Here is a 15,981-nt window from a genome sequence, read left to right as displayed (position 1 = left end):
ATTTGTCGCTTTCATTCAGTAAGTAAGAGATAAATCTTTCAGTTTCAGCGGATTTATCACGCTAACAAAGGTTCCAACTGCAGTTTGGTTTTTTTTTGGTGGGGCCCAAAGTTTTCCCACGATGTTTAAAGGCAGCACCCCTGCCTTACTGTAACCTAGCCCCTTTATTGATCCTGATGAATTGACTTTTCAACATTTATTGGTGATAATCACAGTTACAACAGTGAAATAGTGTTAAACACAAGATAGTTTTCACGTCAGAATAACATGGAGTTATAGTTCAAGTCTATTTCCCGGACAAGAACGACACTTGGCACTAATGTGGATTAGAATTTTAATATTATAACAAGTAACAAGATGGCAGGTGTCATAACTTTTCTTCCACAATTGACACACAACAGGGTAACAAATGTCGTCAACCCCGTGAGCTTACTTGAAGACAGCGGTTAAAGAGGAGTGCAGTGCATTTTATTTAAAGCCTCTCATCAGCGACCTGACGTTAAGCCCCCCTGCAAGGAAGAGGAGTGCTACATAATTATCTCCCTGGCGAAAATGATCCCCAGGTGCTGAGCGGGGTAATCAGGTCAGTGATGCAAAGCTTTTTATTTGCTTTAAAATCAGCTTGTTGCTGGCCTGTAAATCGCTGGGATAACAGGCGTGACGGGAATAACAACTTAAAGAGGTGAAGAGCTGCAAAGCAAACTGTGCGAGAAAGTACATAGGAGTAGTGGGTGGGGTGGGTTACTTTTTTAGGAGTTTGAATTGGGATTAAGGTACGGTTATGGGTGGGGTTAATTTGAGAGATTGGGGTTTGGGATTTTAGGGATTAGGGTTAGGTTAAAGTTAAGATCAGGGGTGGGATTTGGTTGAAATTGTGGTTATGGATTTAGGATTAGGGTCGTGGTTATGTTTATGGTATACAGTCGCCCTTTGTTTATCGTGGTTAATTGGTTCCAAACCTAACCTGAAGTTAAATGAATGTAGGAAACTAAATATTGTCATACTTAGACCATAAAAAAAACTGTTTATGACATTCTAAATACAGTTTTTAACAAAAGGGCCCTCTAGACATGAAATAACATCTATTACAATAATTTCCATTATTTATTAATTCATTCATTTTCTACCGCTTTTCCTCAAGAGGGTCGCGGGAGTGCTGGAGCCTATCCCAGCTGTCTTCGGGCGAGAGGCGGGGGTACACCCTGGACTGGTGGCCAGCCAATCACAGGGCACATATAGACAAACAACCATTCACACTCACATTCATACCTATGGACAATTTGGAGTCGCCAATTAACCTAGCATGTTTTTGGAACGTGGGAGAAAATCGGAGTACCCGGAGAAAACCCACGCATGCACGGGGAGAACATGCAAACTCCACACATAGATGGCCGAGGGTGGAATTGAACCCTGGTCTCCAAGCTGTGAGGTCTGCGCGCTAACCACTAGACCGCCGTGCCGCCCCCTATTATTTATTGTTTACACCAAATTGCAACTCTTATGATGCAGGGATTCAAGACACCCAAGCAAAGTAACCAGTTAACCGCAATTTTGTATTTTATTTTAAACTTAACAAGCCAAAAACCTACCACTTCCACACGAGATGGGAGGAGAACTTTTTTTCACTCATGTCAGACATTCCATGCAGTGTGTAATATGTATCATCAATGTTTTATGTCATTACTGCCACCTAGTGACCAGAATGCTACATATCACTTGCATTATTGCAAGAGATGACTGCACAGCATATTTTAACCTGACTTTGTGTCACTTTATTATTTCAATAAATACAGGTGTAGTGATATGTAATACTGGATATATTATATGCAGTGTTTGTGTATTACCATATTGATATAAGGCGGTATTTTTTTTTTTCCAGCAAAAAGATCAAAAACATCTTTTTTTCAGGCATATTTCTCTCACATATTTGTAATTTCAGCACGCTCTAATTTTAATGCAGGTCCATGTCTCTGGTCCGTGTATCGTTCACTGCCTTAGTCCTTCACGGATGCCATCAGCACACTCAAAGTATATTTTGGAAATGAAATAGCAGATTAGAAAAATAAGCTACTTTTTGTCAATATTTGAGTTTTGTCACGTTATCTGTTTATTTTTATGTCTTTGTTCTGATGCCAAAAATACCATCTTCATCATCAGGCACCGCAGCAGGAAGACAACTTGGAGTTTTTTTTCTAGGAGAAAACACAGACTCATATTATTTTTATACAGTTAAAGATCAATTAAAATTGCTTAAGTCACCTGATCTACAGAAACCACCTCTGGCTCGCCGCACTAAATGTCAGCACTACAATCGACCAGCAGGGGGCAGTGCTGGATGCTTCATAACATCAGAAAGCCAATAGAAAGTTAGCTTTAAAATGGCATCCAACAATATAAACAGGTAAATTCTTACCTCTCAGGTGTAGTATAGCGGAGTTTTCTAGCCGTGTTATTGCATTCCTGGCCAAGCAGGTGTAGTTCCCTTCGCTTTTCTCATCCAGCCGTTCGATGACATACAAGGAGCTGTTGACGTGGGTTGTGTTGTCGTTGAACAACCAGCTGAAGGTGGCCGTCGGGAAAGAGTACGCCTTGCACTCTAGTGTCACCCTGTGACCAGGCGGTGCTGACGATGGACCCACGATGGATATGTTATGTGGTCCAACTGCACAGGGAAAAAAAAAAGTCATCATGACATCCCATTAATCGTCCACGCACCCCTTTTTATGAATCCCCTGGGAAAAGACAGTAGTACTCACAGTTGACAATGAGGTTTAAAGCTGCAGTCATGGCGCTGATTGGGTTGCTGACTCGACACTCATAGCTGCCGTGGTCGTAGCTGTGAACGGGTCGGAAGGAGACCGTTGAGTTGTCTGCGGAGAAGATGTGCGTGGCACTGGGAAGGAGAGGAAGACCGTCTTTCGTCCACACTCTGGAGCTGACTGAGCCCGAGGCGTCGCATGTGATGTTGGCTGTGTGTTTATCTTCTATCAGGATGGTAGTGGGGCCTCGGATGGTCGCTCCAGAGACGGGCGCTGTTATAAGATGAAGTGATGTGATTCATCATAAGACAACCTAACAGTACTCTGGGTGGGGAATGGTCCTATGGTAGCTGTAGAAAAGACCAATGGTAGACAAACTCCAAAAAAAATCAGTGTACTCCATGCTACAGAATTATACCACATGGTTGGGCATGGTTATCGATTAATTAATCAATTAACCGCAGGTTCAATTAAACACAATGCTAGCATGCAATGTAGAGTTTGTTATTAGGCTGCTAAGGGCATGACCGTGTGATTTAATTTGATGAAGATTAAAGGCACATACTGAAATATGAAAGTGGCATAACTCAGCTTTGTGACATAAGTGAAAAAGTACGAACTTATTAGTATGAACTTCAGTCTTTGCTCTTTTTCGCTCATTATTTTTTCAAAATATTTTTACTTTCTTCTTTAAACAATCTGCGTACATTTTATTTTCTGAATATTATTACTTTATTCCCATAGTATTTTGACTTTTTTGACTGGTAATAACTAATAACTTTTCCATAACCAATTTTTCCAAAAATTCCAACTTTATTTTGTTTCTCATAACATTTACATAACATTACTTTTTTATTATGATTTTTTACTTTATTATTATAATATTAACTTTTTCCACAACCTAATTTTCCCAAAATCACAGCTGTATTCATTGTTTTATCATTGCTTTTTGCTGCTAAAATGAAGTTATGAAGTCGTCATTTTACAAGAATAATGTCTTGATATTATGAGGAAATAATATTACAACATAATTTTTGGGCAAAATTACAACTTTTTTTTTGGTTAGAGTACAACTTTTTTTTCCTCTTAATATTTTTACATTGGTCTTGCAAACTGGCCAAATTATTTTTTGCATTTTTTATGTTTTAGTTCATTCATTCATTTTATACCACTTTTTCCTCATGAGGTTCGGGGGTGCTGGAGCCTATCCCAGCTGTCTTCGGGCGAGAGGCGGGGTACACCCTGGACTGGTCGCCAGCCAATCACAGGGTACATATAGACAAACAACCATTCACACTCACATTCATACCTATGGACAATTTGGAGTCGCCAATTAACCTAGCATGTTTTTGGAATGTGGGAGGAAACCAGAGGAAAATGAGGAGAACATGCAAACTCCACACAGAGATGGCCGAGGGTGGAATTGAACCCTGGTCTCCTAGCTGTGTTGTCTGCGCGCTAACCACTCGACTGTTCAGTTTAGTTTTTCTTTTAAATTATATTTTAAAATGTGCCACTGGGCCCTGAGCCACACTTTGGACACCCCTGTTATAGCTCAATAATCTGCGTTAAGATGAATAGTATAAGTGAATGTCAGTTGTCTAAAACAGAGATTTCAATCATAATAATAATAACTAGTTAAACGGCAAACCCACCATAAACATTCAGTGTGATCCTCCCCTGACTCTGCAGCCCTCCATCCGGTATGATGGTGACCGAGTACTCCCCACTGTCAGCAATTGTCAGCTGCGTGAGCACCAGACTCCCGGTGGATCTGTCCAATGTGATCCTGCCTTCATAACCCAAACCGATGATGTTACTGCTGGTGGAGGTGATGACATTGACCTCTCTAAAGGTCCAGCTGACGGAGAGAAAAGGACGCACAGGCGGTTTTAAGGTGGTGGCGAAGGTCACGGTACCAGACATGGCACCACTCAATGGCCCGGGGGGTAGAATGCCCTGGGCCGTACACGTGGCTGTCAAAAAAACATACAAACAGATGAAGCAGCTGAATGAGGACAAAAACAAGAACTTCTAGTCTACCTGGTAAAAATGAGAAGAGAACAAGGCAGAGCAGCTTCATGTCCATGGTGGCTTATGCTAAGTCAGAAACAAGGAGAGTCCAGGATGTCGCTGCTCTTTTATTGTCCTGCACTCTGACAACAAACCCCCCCCCCCAGCCCCTCAAAACCTACGCACTCACACAAATTAGTGCTAAGACTGTTGTAATGTTTGCGACACCATTGTGTACATTTACCAGCACACCTTGAGAAAGGAGTTGCTGAGGTTCTACTTGATGGACTCACCTCATTGGATCAAATGTCCTCTGATTAATCATATACTCCCCACTGAAATAACATTAAAATGTTTACATTAAATATAAATCAGCATGTTTTTGTTTCATATTATAAATAATTAAACCAAATATAGACGGCACGGCAGTCGAGTGGTTAGCGCGCAGGCAACACAGCTTTGAGACCTGAGTTCAATTCCACCCTCGGCCATCTCTGTGTGGAGTTTGCATGTTCTCCCCGTGCATGCGTGGGTTTTCTCCGGGTACTCCGGTTTCCTCCCACATTCCAAAAACATGCTAGGTTAATTGGTGACTCCAAATTGTCCATAGGTATGAATGTGAGTGTGAATGGTTGTTTGTCTATATGTGCCCTGTGATTGGCTGGCGAGACCAGTCCAGGGTGTACCCCGCCTCTCACCCGAAAACTGCTGGGATAGGCTCCAGCACCCTCGCGACCCTCGTGAGGAAAAAGCCGTAGTGAATGAATGAATTAATAAATCAAATATGTAGGGTGTGGGGCTGCATGAGTGCTCCCTGCAATAGGGAGCTGTGGTTCATTGAGCTATACAATCTGTACAGTGACGACTGTCTACTACTGTGACTATTTAATGAACGATATAGTTCATATTGTACTTTTGTGCAGTTTTCTTATGTCACCAGTTCTATTTTCGGTTCTGTGGTTATTATCATTATTATTTTTTGTCCAGTCAACACTGGTGGACAAATAAGAAATTTGTAGAGTAAATCCTTTCATGCTCACATGACGTCATGTGTGATGGCTGTCAAATTTTGTTTGACTATAAGGCAATATTTTTTCCAGAAAATTAAAATTTAAGTCTAAATACTACCACTTTTGAGGCATTGACACTATAATAGCTATTTTATTCCATGCATGAAAAGTGTTGTGAATAAGTGTTGAAGACTGAGTGACATTGGGCATTTGTTGGGTTGGGTTGGTGCATCACTTTTACGAGCTATTGAGTCAGGGACTTGTGTTTGACAAGCAGCAATCAGCCCTTTCAGTCCTTGAGCCGGATGATGATCAAAGACCTGATGGAGACACTCAGCCTACCCCAAGGCAGCTTTGTAGCAGCGTCCCCTTGCACTATGTAAAGCTATAAATACACCAAAATACTAACTTTACGGGCAATAGAGCCTTTCTTGATCAATCATAGTCAGCTGAAACGATGACGCAGTGACTGTAGGTCACATGTGGCCTGTAAAGCCCGCAATGAGAGGTGAAACCTCGGTCAGCGATGACCTGATGGTTTTTACAACAGGCGGACAACAATGGTAACAATGTCCTTCTGTGAGTGGCAGACACGGCGCAAATACAAATTTACGCAACCTTTTGTTATATCATTCCATTGGGAGTGATGGAAGTCATTGAATGATTGGCAGGACTCTCACGTCGAGCAGCGAGCCATGCCTCTAAAAATAAAGACTTAAGGTTTTGGGGTACGCCATTGGTAGATCACTAACCAAGGTTTATGCCACATCATAGAAATAACTTGAAATTTTTTTATAAACAATTATTATAACAGTGCATGAGTGCTGCCAGGCACTGGAGAGTGGTTGTGAGAGTGGAGTGGTTCATTGAGAAAAAAATAATAGTAATATTTATTATGTATATAGAAGGAATGTTCCGGTCAGGATTTTATGCTGACTATGCCAATCCCAATAATCCATACGTGAAATCTGCCGATACCGATCACATACTTGGAGTGTAAATGTTTAAATGTACTACTGACTATATTAGGGGTCACCAAGGTGGCCAAATGAAAATAGCCAAGAGCTACTCATTTTTTGTAATGTTTATTTTTGATAGATTTCAAGCCAAACAAAGCTAATATGCTTGTTTTACCAAAACATGACCAAAATGCTGGTATTCGCAACTCACCTTTTTGTATTTCACATTAATTTCTAGTCTTCTCACATTATTAAATGAAAACCTGAATGGAAAAGTATGTTTATCCACCTCTGCTGGGTCCCTCCAGTCGCATCCGCTGCTTTCTGAAGAGCAGATGCCCGAAGAGGAGATACTATATCAGCGTGTACAACGCCTGTTTCAAGCGCAGCTTATCACACATCATCCGTAGCCTGATGCAGCCCCGCACACAATAAAAGTTCCTCCTGCACTGAAAGTACTACATAGTGTCTGCAGTCCTACAGTGGTTTGGGACCGGGCCTTTATAGCCGCCGCCTAACTGAGTGTCACATAGCCAGCTTCAAACTCATCCCACCCTGCCAAGTGTTCGGCCCCCAAATGCCGCACCAATCTAACGCTTTTCAAAGCGTCACCCCGGTGACATATTTTTGAAGCACTGCAAAACGTATATCACTCTCACAAAGACAGGAAGACTCACAGAAGTCTAAGAAGTAGTATTCATATGTATTCTTTTTATTTGCTTTATGTGATTTAATATATTGTGTATATTTTACATGATGCTGTTACTCTTTCCATCTCGAAATAATATTCTTCACATACTGTTTTTGAGCATATTTATTTTGTCTGTGCTGCTACAAAGCCAATTTAATTATTCTATAGTAATATAGTTTATTTTTGTATAATACTTTACTTGCATACTATTGATTTATTTACATTACAAAAAGGAGAAATCAGAGGCATTTCTTACATTGTTTCTTAAAATTTGAATCCAACTCAATGTTTTATGGGGGGGGGAAAGCAAATTTGTCTAAATATGTTCCACTCCAGTAGAGTAGCTTGTAATGTTGTTTGCAATGTTACACATACATTTTATGAGCGCTTAATGGATTGTTTTGCTTCAGGCCAAGCTAAAAAAAAAAAAAAACCCGTAGACTTCAAATGTAATCAAATGGGCTCTATTTATCTTTCCAGGAAGTCACTGTGAGAGAGTAATGTAATTTATGCATTTGTAAAGTTTTTGAAATGTTGCTGAGCATATACTGTATGTATGCAGTATTTTATACTTTCTGTATTTTCAAGTACAATGTTGCTACATTTCTACATAGTTATAATACATGTAGTGTTGTGGGACATTCTTAAAAAAAAAACGCTTTGCAGTGATTCCACCACCTTCCTTGCTGTATAAATGTCAACCCATTTTAGTTGTCCGCATTGTGCGTTTGAACCCTGGGGTTTAATAATCCACTTGTGTCAGAATATCTGTTTCAATATTAATAAAGTCACAGATAAGGTCTCACCTCAACACGGGTCAGAGTATGCGCAGCTTTGTTATCATCAGCAACTGATGGGATGTGATGGGTAGACACCGCTGCGGGCTGTCTGTAATAAATCACAGACAAAGTCCGTTTATTTCTACACAGCAGGCGTAATAAAAAATATAATCCTAATCATAAATTTTGACCTTAGTGGCATTTCTTTGCCTGGCACCGAGGCAAAATAATAACCAAACAAAACTACTTTACCATGGATGAGGAACAAATACACATTCATAATAATTTGTGACTGTAATTTGTGTATATAAGGTATAGTATAGCATTTGGGCCAGAAACATATCTACAGTGTATATATATATACAGTATATACTGTACTATGACAAAGTTGTATTTAAAATAAATATAGTAAACAAAAAGGCGTAATACACTATTTTGACAATAAAAGCGAAAAAAGTCTAATCTTACAGGAATAAATTCATATTTCTTAGATCGGTAGGTATTGAAAATGTGCCCTCAAAGCCACTTATAGCCAATGGTAGAAAAAAAATAAACAGAAAGCGGCAAAAAAAAAGTCAAGAGAAAAAGCTGAGAAAAACATTACTGTATAAAATGTTACATATGAAGGTTTTGTTTTTTTCTTTAAGTTGCTCTTGTATAAGTCTTTTGTACCTCCGGCGAGCACGGCGCGAGCACGGCGCGAGCACGGCGCGAGCACGGCGCGAGCACGGCGCGAGCACGGCGCGAGCACGGCGCGAGCACGGCGCGAGCACGGCGCGAGCACGGCGCGAGCACGGCGCGAGCACGGCGCGAGCACGGCGCGAGCACGGCGCGAGCACGGCGCGAGCACGGCGCGAGCACGGCGCGAGCACGGCGCGAGCACGGCGCGAGCACGGCGCGAGCACGGCGCGAGCACGGCGCGAGCACGGCGCGAGCACGGCGCGAGCACGGCGCGAGCACGGCGCGAGCACGGCGCGAGGGTTGTGTTTTTGTCGGCATTTATCGGTTTGTTTGTCTGTTTGTTTGTGGTCAAAATTTTTGTGGTCAAGATTTTCATGACATTTTTAGAAATTTTTCGGAATTCTTTAACTTTGTGATATAGGACCATTTTTGTCATTTGTACATACAACTACAAAAAAAACGTTTAGAGCACTTGGAAAAAAATACGGGACAAGTTTTCAACATGTTCTACAAAAATATCAGACTGATCACAATATGTGGGGAATTGGCAGACTCGGGCGCTTGGCAAAGGTCTGCTTCTCTAGTTTACAATTAAAATGCTGCTGCCGCCTCTTGCCCAAAGACAGCTGGGATAGGCTCCAGCACCCTTGTGAAGATAAGCGGTAGAAAATGAATGAGTGAATGTATTGTTGAAACTACAACTGGGTATGACAGTACTGGTACACATTCTTTCAAATATTTTGTTTAAAAAACAAAAAAACAACATAAACACATGAATATTCCAACAGACACACAAACACATGCCATGCATTGAAATTCCACCCACGAGACACATGCGCCAGTAATCATTTTATTGCCATCTGGGCCTCTGCTTTGTAATGTAAGATAAGAGCAGGCTTTAATTGCCCGAATGGAAAACTAACTCCATTTAAAAAGACTTCAAAGACGACCAAGAATTCATCACTGCCTTTTATTTTTGCATTCATTGTTCTTTATTATTAATCAGAAAAAAACTTTTCACAATATGACATTATTTTTGTTGTGATATGTACAAAAACTTTTCACCTTTAAATAAATCACAGTATACACAAATACAAAATGTAGACTACATAGTGTAAAGTACAACAGAGAACCCTAAAAATAATAAAAAAAAAAACATTTTTATACATTCTTTCATCGCAGGAATGAATAAATACAAACAACACAATAAGAGGCCCATGTTTTGCTTTGTTTGTAGAGGATGTCATCATTTCTTCTTCTGTGTGATTAATAAGACATAATTAGTTCCGATTGGATGCTGACAAAGTGCTCACACTCACCTTAACAGGAAGTTGCTATGCATCGCTCTGAGATTTGGCTGCGATCTTGTACGTATCGGAGCGTTTGTGTTTCACGCTTTTCTCTTGTGGGGGAATAAGACAGATTTGTTGTCAATGGATGTAGTTCTTTATAACTATAACTAGTAGTTGTACTGTCCTATAGTAGCTCAGTGAATAGTCTGCAAAAACAAATCACTGTCGGGGTCTCGAAATACGTAAAAAAAAAAACAAAAAAACATTGACGTTAATAACTGTGGCTGTGGGCAACCTGATTTATTTAACCTTCCTCTTGTGTTAGCTTTCTGGTATCGTTTCTTATGTTAACGGGTCGGTTTTGACCCATGTATTGAATCAGCTATAAAATACACTAAAAATACTAAGTTACCATCAAATTTGCTTAGGTAGATAGGCTTCCTCATGCATGAAAATATTAGTTTTAATACTTTTGATGTGGGCATGCCATTTTTTTAAATCAATTTTCACCCTCAATTTCAATTTCCAAAAATGGTAACATGAACCTCAAAAGAATCATAATTAAATAAATTGAAGGTTCTTTTGTTACCTGGCTATTACTGAGGACTATAGAACATATCTCTTAAATCAATTAGTTTTATTTATTTTCTCATTTTAGTATTAATCACTAAAGAAACATCTATGGTGTTCGGGTCAATTTTGACCCATATATATATTAATGTCAAGAAAAGGTAGAAAAAGTTATTGTTTTCAGCAACAAAATGAGAATCCCCTGAAGCTTACATGATGAGAAGTTGCTAAATGTACACTTGTGATTTCAGTTTTAGCTCAAAATATTGCTTTATAGTCATATTACAATAACCGGGTCAAAACAGACTCTAACAATACAGTGGTCATAATTTCAACCAGACCATTTTAAAATTTAGTAAAAAAATTTTATTTTGCTGAAATAGAGTTTCAAAAAGCCTTGATGCAATAAACAAATGTTATATGATTCTTTTTATGCATTAAAATGTAAAACTGGTCGGTGCTGACCCTAACACAAGAGGAGGGTTAATTTATTTAATAACCCAGACTGAATACTGACCTTTTTCGAATGTTGGATAATTGCTGCTGACCCTGTTTGGTGTAAAAAAAAAAATAAAAAAAATAAATAAAAAAAGTATTTTGTTAATATGGAAAAACGCACCAGTCCTAACAGACTAGTATCCGTTGTAATAGATGTGATATTCACCTTTTCCGTCTTCTTAGCCCCCACACCAGCAATACACTCACTATGGCAACAAGAAGACAACATCCAGTGGTGATACCAAAAGCTATCGCGACAGCAGCCGAGCAGTCACAGTCGGACAAATCTAGAAAAGATGTCAATTATTCAAAAGCATCCAATGCGAGGATACATAATCATCAATCACCAGCCAAATCCTGGTTGACTGATTAAACCATTAAGACACCTGTCCGAATGAGTTTACAATTATAAAGGAATTGAACAATATATCCCATACCCAAAACTGCTAACTCGTGGTGTCCTGTTGCACTCTTCCCCGTTATGGCATTTTGGGCAGTGCAGGTATACTTCCCAGCGTCTGAGCTCCTGCTTGACTCGATGACGTACACAGGTCCGTGCACATTTGTTGGGTTTCCATTAAAAAGCCAGGTAAAGCTCGATGTCGGTACAGACATGGTGGAGCAGTGGAGCATTGTGTGTTGTCCAATGTGGACTGAGTCCGAGCCTTCAATGGTCAAACGGTCCGGGCCATCTGGGATGGGAGATGTGATTAAGAACATTATTGGTGATGTCATGCAATATGGCGGCAGTAACTAAAGGATTAGCAAACAGGGAGAACATGCAAACTCCACTCTCGCTAAAACGGTCTTAATTTATAATTTATTCCACCCACAACCCGCCTCCGGGTATGCCCACTGCGCTGTGATTGGTCACACTACCAAGCGCTTCTAAGAACTTCTGGACAGCTGCCAAACCCGATTTTTTTCGGTTTCGGAATTGATAATAAATAGGAGTCAGTGGGCGTCAGTCTTCCCCAGTTCAGCCGTCCAATGACCGCACACAGCTTGTGTGGACCGTGACGAGTGGGCGTTTGCGTGTTTTACACACTGATTTCAGCAGTGGTACCAAGCTGACGGACATCTGTCATGATACATGTGATTCACGTTTCAACGACTAGATGGTGCTCGGCGATATTGTGCCGGTGTGAACCACATTAGCTGAAGACAGGAAGTACCAATTTGTATGTTGTTGGCGAGTTACAAGCTGAGTCAGGTAAAAACAAGTTTGAGATCAACCCTGTTGTTCTTAATGTTTCAACAAAACATTACAACGTAACATTACAACATCTGCAGTTCAGAAGGCAGCGGATGCTTCTGGAGGGGGCCCAGCAGAGGTGGGCAAACCTGCTTTTCATTCAGGTTTTTAGCTAACAAGGTGAGAGACAAGGTGCATTGGTAAATACATAACGTGAGATGTGGATACCGATATTTTGTTAATGTTTTGGTAAAACTAGCATATTGGGTTTGTTTGGCCTGAAATAGGCTACTAAGTTGCATGCATGATTGGATTGGATTGGATGTATGTGATCGGTACTGGTATCAGTATCGGATGATTTTACTCATGGATTATCGGGATCGGTTTAGGCAGCATAAAACCCTGATCGGAACATTCCTAATAATATATGAATAAACCCTTCAGAGAGCTACTTCTGGTAGCTCATTAGCCACTGGTTGGAGACCCCTGACTTGCTGTGTATGAACTGAAAGAGTTTACTGAGTGCAGGCAATCATAACATCAGTAAAGGAAAAGTGGTCATTACACGTTTTTTGCGTTTGCGTTACGTTTTTTTTTCTGTGAGCTTTTAATATGCATACATGCAGGTAAAGTCAGGACCATGAACTCACACTGAACGAAAAGATGCACAGGCCGGCTAATTCCATTACTGACACCATTGGACAAGTTGCACCTGAAAGGTCCCTGGTCAAAGCGTGTCACGTTGACGATTGTGAGCTTGGAACCTCCATTTGTAAACTGAACCCTCTCGCTGGCCGTGACCTCATAGCTGCCGTTCAACCAGAGGAACGAGAGTTCTGATCCCGTCGAAAAAGAGCAGAACATTGTGACGGAGTGGAACTCAAACATGACTGTGATGTCTGAAGTGAGAACCACGTTGGAAACTGGTGCTGTGGGTGATAAAAAAAAATAGCACAATGTTCATTGATTTTAATGTGATATGAAGAAAGTTAAGAAAGTATCTTTATTTTGACTTACACTGTATGGAGATGGATGATTGTTGGCTTGTTTGGTCTTTCTGAGTTTTCTTGTTAAAGGCCCGACAGCTGTAGTTCCCACTTTGACTCTCTCGAACGTTCCTCAGTTTGAGCATCGGTCTGGTATTAGACAACAAGTCTCCATTGAAAAACCACTGAAACCGGGCGGGTGGTCTGGATGCAGCTGAGCAGGACAAGCTAATGTTTGACCCTTTTGCAAAATATTGTTGTGGAGGAGATAGCTTTAAGTCAATGCCTTCTGGTCCATCTGTTGAACACACAAATCGGATGAAGCAGCAATAATACAACCAAAGTAAACAGGAAACTAAATTTTTAAACTCACAGTTGATGGAGAGTTTCATCGGCTGGCTGGTAGAGTTACTGAAGTTGTTGAACACAAAACACCTAAAAGGTCCCTCATCATAGCGGGTCACGTTAATGAGGGTAACAACATCTCCTTTATCGTTGAGGTGAACCCGTTCGCCAAACGTCAATTCGGTACTGCCATTCCACCAAGCAAACTTGGGGAAAGATCCACTGGCGGAGCAGGAGAGACTGACTGAGCTGCTGAACTCTGTCATGTCTGTGGTGCTGGGAATAATCACCACGTTGGAGATTTCTGCTACAAGTAGAAGAAAAAGAAAGTGAATTGCTATAATTTTCTGAAAATGCACAAATAGCTAACTGTTATCGCCATCTCTTAGTTCATAGGATTTCTAATGTAAGAATTGTAAAGCAGAAGCAATATTTGGTAACATAAGCAGACACAAAACAACTCATGAAAAGCAGGACTGGCATGATCTGCAGCCCCCTGTTGTCTCTGTTCTGGCCTGCAGCGGTCTCCTGCCTTGTTCTCCTGGTTTGCACACCTGTTGCCAGTCAGATTGTTTGACTTGTCATGTCATTTTTACTCCTGAACTTTTGTCTCTCGGCTTTGTACTTGTATTTTTGCTGCCTACAGTCTGTAAGAAGTTGAGCAACTTCATAAATCCTGATTTGCTACTTTCGTTTGTACTTTTAGCTTCCCAGTGACCTTCTGTCACTGGCGTTTTTTGTTGTACTTTGTTTTTCCTCCTCTGTGAGTGCTTTTTGTTTATTATGAAATACTTTTTAATACTTGGTCTTTGCTCTGGGCGTAACAAAGACGAGCTAAGGAAATAAACAAAGCCAGTAGAGTTGTGTGGAGCTAAAAAGGAGGCATCTTGGAGGCTAGCTAGCCAGTACCGACGTCACTTGCAATTAGCATTTGAGCAATCAATGTTGCTTTCAGGACTCATCTTTAAGGAATACAGTCGTCTCCTACAACATTGTGCTTCGGACATCGCTCCCTCATGCATTTTTTGGGAAAAATTAATGAATAAACAACGCGGTGACTGTCTCTTATGTCCCTGCAGTGATCCTGTAGCTGGCGTAATGTGGTGTAATCAAAAATAATAGGAGCGTAAAGGTGACTACAGGTGTGTTATTTTATGTCCACTGTGCTCTAATAATGTTAAAATATTTATAAAGTCAGAAACAGGTTTTCTATGTTTTAACTATAAAAAATATTTAATTCAAATATTGAAATTGAAATTCACTTATCGCAGTCAGTTATCGTGATAAACTTACATCTTCTCACAGAAATAGCGACAGGCGTTGATGTTTGATTTCTCAGAGTTTTGGTGTTGAAGGCATGACAGCTGTAGTTCCCACTTTCATGCAGTTGAATTCTCATAAGTTGTAGCTCCGGTCTAGTGTGGGCCAGCAGGTCTCCATTTCGGAACCAACTGAACAGTGGTGGAGGACCAGAAACAACTGAGCACACGAGTACAATGTCCGAACCTTCATCGTAGTATTCTTGAGAGGGAGATTTCATCAGATTCATATTCTCTGGTCCAACTGTCGCATGAACGGAAGGAAGAAGAACATTGAGGCAAATTGAATAAATACTATGCAGTGTTGGCACTTACAGCTGATGGAGAGCTTGACCGCCTTGCTGGTGCCGTTACTGATTGGATTGACCACATGACACCTGAACGGTCCCTGATCATAGCGAGTCACGTTGACTATAGTGAGCACTGAGCCTCCATTGGTAATTTTAACATTCTTACTGGCTGTGACCTCTGAACTTCTGTTAAGCCAGAGGAAGGAGAGCGAAGAGCCAGTGCAGGAGCAGGACAGACTGACGGAACCACTGAATTCCAAAACGTCTGTTGCATTAGCCTTGATCTCGACCAATGAAATTGGTGCTGTGGACAAAACAAAAAGTAGCAAACATTTAGTGAGGAGACCCTAGTGAGTATAAGCAGCATAGAAGATGGACGAATGTCATTAAATATATCCATCTTCTGTCCTTCTATCTCAACCCAACATCGTCTGTTTTGAAATTTCTTTCCTCTGTTGCCAAAATGCTAGCTTGTGAATTTTCATTCATTTCTTTGTTTGACAACACAACCAGGTGTACGAATGAACTAAATGCATACATACCCACTATAGTTATAGCTGAAAGCTGAGTTTGATATTTCTGAGTTTTGTTATT

At 40.6% G+C, this 15,981-nt stretch overlaps 1 protein-coding gene across 2 annotated transcripts in view; it reads left to right on the top strand.

Moving 5' to 3' along the window:
* Positions 1–15,981, top strand: part of grik5 (glutamate receptor, ionotropic, kainate 5) — a 194,757-nt gene that overhangs the window by 170,446 nt on the left and 8,330 nt on the right. The window lies entirely within an intron of this gene.

The sequence above is a fragment of the Doryrhamphus excisus genome, chromosome 17 (genome assembly GCF_030265055.1).
Source record: "Doryrhamphus excisus isolate RoL2022-K1 chromosome 17, RoL_Dexc_1.0, whole genome shotgun sequence".
In the NCBI taxonomy this organism is placed as follows: Eukaryota; Metazoa; Chordata; class Actinopteri; order Syngnathiformes; family Syngnathidae; genus Doryrhamphus; species Doryrhamphus excisus.
Note: the sequence above shows the minus strand (reverse complement) of the source record. Positions and strands in the feature narration are given on the sequence as shown.